We start from the raw sequence: 3,446 nt of genomic DNA, 5'->3' as shown, positions 1-3,446 counted from the left end.
TGAGGCATGAGCCGGGGTGGCCATGCTAGGTGTGGGCAGCCTGGCAGCGGCATGGACCGGGGCGTGGATAGCTTCACTTTGGGACGAGAGACTAGAGACTGGCGGCCATCTTGCTTTGGGGCAAGCGGGCAACGCGAGTTCTCGACGGCGGCTTCAGGGCCTTGATGAGCAGGGAGTGCGGGCTGCGTTCTCGAGTGTGAGAACCTTGGTGGCGCCAGAGCGGGCCGGTGGCGACCTCAAGACCCGTCGAAAGGCTGGGGCTAGCAGCCATGACTCATAAGGGCGGAACAGAGCAAGGGTCGGACTGCCCCGCGAACCTCGGGGAAGGTTCACGATCGGGGTTTGACCTTTGCCCTGAACTTCCGGTAAATCCGGACTTTCCGTAAAGCTTAGTCCCGAGCGGAGTGCGCGGCTCAGATGCCCCCCTCGGATTTCATTCTTTGAGCCTGTGCCTTTTAAGCGCCCGCTTCCTGAAGGAAGTGTCGCCAGAGCCGAACTTTGGACTGGTGGGAATTGGGGCTGGGGGAGCCGGGTGCGTTCTGGAGCCGCCGGCAGCCTGTTGGTTAAAGGAGAGGTAATAGATGAGGCCTGTGAGACTGGGAGGGACCGATTGCGCAAGGCTTTGTAAATTAGTTGATTTTATCCGAAGGGCAGTGCAGAGGCTTCGAAGAGCCTTGGCCGAGAAGGGAACAATTGTGCTTGCATTTTTAAAAGATCGCTGGTTGCGATGGGGAGAATGGGTAGGAGAGAACGAAGTCACAGGCAAGGAGAACAATCGGGAAGTTTTTATCCGGGCGAGCGACGGCAGTGATCTGCCCTGGAGAAGGGCGACTGCAGGTGGAGAGAACTAGATCGGAAATCGGGAGGAGGCCGAGGTGATTTCCCAGTGCTCTGACTTGGACCACTGGGGGAAAGCGATGCCATTTTCTGTTTTGTTTCTGGGGAGAGAATGAGTTTTAGGTGCCTGTGGGATGCCTGTTAGTTGAATATTGGGTAACATGGGTTGGAAGCCCAAAAGCTTGAGGCGTGCGTGCGAGCGAGTGTGTGAATGGAGATAGTTGTTGAAATGGAAGTGAACAAGGCGGCCTAGAGAGGACTATCTGCATCTGAAAAACGAGATGAGGGAAGAAGACAGGAAAGGGGGGCACTGAGAAGGGGCAGACAAGGGAAGAAAGGAATCCAAGAGAGAAGTATCAGGAAACCTGGTCTAAGTGTTGAACGTAACAGATTAGGTAAATGTGGGCTAAAATGTTTCCAGCAGAAGGAAGTCCTTTGGTAATTTTGAAGCAACTTGTTTCAGAGATATGGTGGGATAGAAACCAAAGTAAGTTAAATTGAGTGACTGACTGGAAAGGGACAGTATGTAAAAACCGTTTTCTCATGGTGTTGACTGTTAAAAAAAAAAGGGGGGGGAGGGGGTTGACAGTCGGGTGTAGCCTGAGGCTAAATTACAAAGACAGAAGGAGTTTTAGATGCCTGTGGGACAGCCAGAAGTACCAATGGCAATTGAATACACAGATCTAATAGTAGGAGAAGTAAATTAAAAGGTAATTATTCCATGGGGGGGAAAGCAAGGGCAGAAGTATACATACAGCACATTTACACAGGCATTAAAAAATTAAACATGACGAGTGTGGGCCTGAGAAGGATGAAATTTATACTTTTTATTTTTTAAAAAATTTTTTAATGTTTTGGGGCGCCTGGGTGGCTTAGTCGGTTAAGCGTCCGACTTTCGCTTAGGTCATGATCTCGCGGTTCGTGGGTTCGAGCCCCGCGTCGGGCTCTTTGCTGACTGCCAGCTCAGAGGCTGGAGCCTGTTTCAGAGTCTGTGTCTCCCTCTCTGTCTGACCCTCACCTGTTCACGCTGTCTCTCTCTATCCTAGAAATAAATAAAATAAAAAAAACAAAAATTTTTAATGTTTTATTTATTTTTGAGAGAGAGATAGAGACTGAGGCGGAGGGTCAGAGAGAGAGGGAGACACAGAATGAGTAGGGGGACACAGAATCTGAAACAGGCTCCAGGCTCTGAGCTAGCTGTTAGCACAGAGCCCAACGTGGGGTTCGAACCCACGAGCCATGAGATCATGACCTGAGCCGAAGTCGGATGGTTAACCGACTGAGCCACCCAGGCGCCCATATACATTTTATTTTAAAAATGTTTTAATGTTTTACTTATTTCTGAGAGAGAGAGCGTGTAAGCAAGGGAGGGTCAGAGAGAGGGAGACACAGAATCTGAAACAGGCTTCAGGCTCTGAGCTTGTCAGCACAGAGCCCGATGCGGGGCTCGAACCCACGAACTGTGAGATCATGACCTGAGCCAAAGTCGGACGTTTAACCGACTGAGCCACCCAGGTGCCCCTATGCTTTTCATTTTAGATCCATCTTTACTGTTTGAATTTGCTTTACTGTGGACCTATATTTTCTAGAAAACTACTTTTTAGAAACTCCAGTGATGTATAGGTCAGAGATTCGGAATTACAAACATTTCAGTGGCAGTTGCAGCTATAGATTTGGGTAAACTCCAGAGAACAGCAGAGGGCTAAGGAGAGTGCTTTGGGGGAATGCCAGCATTGAAAGTACAAGTAGAAGGGCACCGGGGTGGCTCCATTGGTTAAGTGTCTGACTTTAGCTCAGGTGATGATGATCTCACGGTTCGTGGGTTTGAGCCTCACTTCGGGCTCTGTGCTGATGGCTCAGAGCCCAGAGCCTGCTTCGGATTCTGTGTGTGTGTGTGTGTGTGTGTGTGCGCGCGTCTTATGCTCATTCTCTGTCTCTCAAAAGTAAACATTAAAAATTTTTTAAAAACTAAAGTACAAGTAGAAAAAGAGCCCTTGGAGAATTTTTGAGGAGCAGCCAATGAGAAAGAATAAAAATGAGGTGATAACTGTTACAGAATCTGAGGGAAGAAAGTGTTTCAAGAGGATCACAGTTGTTACAAGTGTCAGATGTCCTCAGAAAGGCACCTAATAGGAAACATGCTTTTAGTTCCAGACCTAGTTTTCCTGGAAGCTTGGTGCAAAGGTCAAATACGGATCATGAACCTTCCCCCAGATACATGGAACTTGATCCCTGTGCTGTTCCACCCTTATGCATCATGGCTGCCGATCCCATCTCTCAGAATCCGGTTCTGACACCAGTGGTGCTGCCTCTCCCATTCCTTACTATGGCCCTGAAGTTGCAATCAAGAAAAACCCGTGTTGGGGCAACTGGCTGGCTCAGTGGGTAGAGCATGTGACTCAAGAGTCTCAGGGTTGTGGGTTGAAGCCCCACATTCGGTGTGGGGATTACTTAAAAAATAAAAACAAAGTTGGAAGTGGATTATCTCTTTAAAAAAAAAAAAAAGGAAGAAAGAAAGAAAGAAAAACCTGTGTGGCCAGAAATGGTGAAGATAAGGAAAGTAGGAGTATAAGTTGGAGCTGAGAAAGCTAAGAAGTAACTGGTGGGGG

The sequence above is a fragment of the Crocuta crocuta genome, unplaced genomic scaffold (assembly GCF_008692635.1).
Source record: "Crocuta crocuta isolate KB4526 unplaced genomic scaffold, BGI_CrCroc_1.0 scaffold133, whole genome shotgun sequence".
Taxonomy (NCBI): domain Eukaryota; kingdom Metazoa; phylum Chordata; class Mammalia; order Carnivora; family Hyaenidae; genus Crocuta; species Crocuta crocuta.
This window is presented reverse-complemented; position numbering follows the sequence as displayed.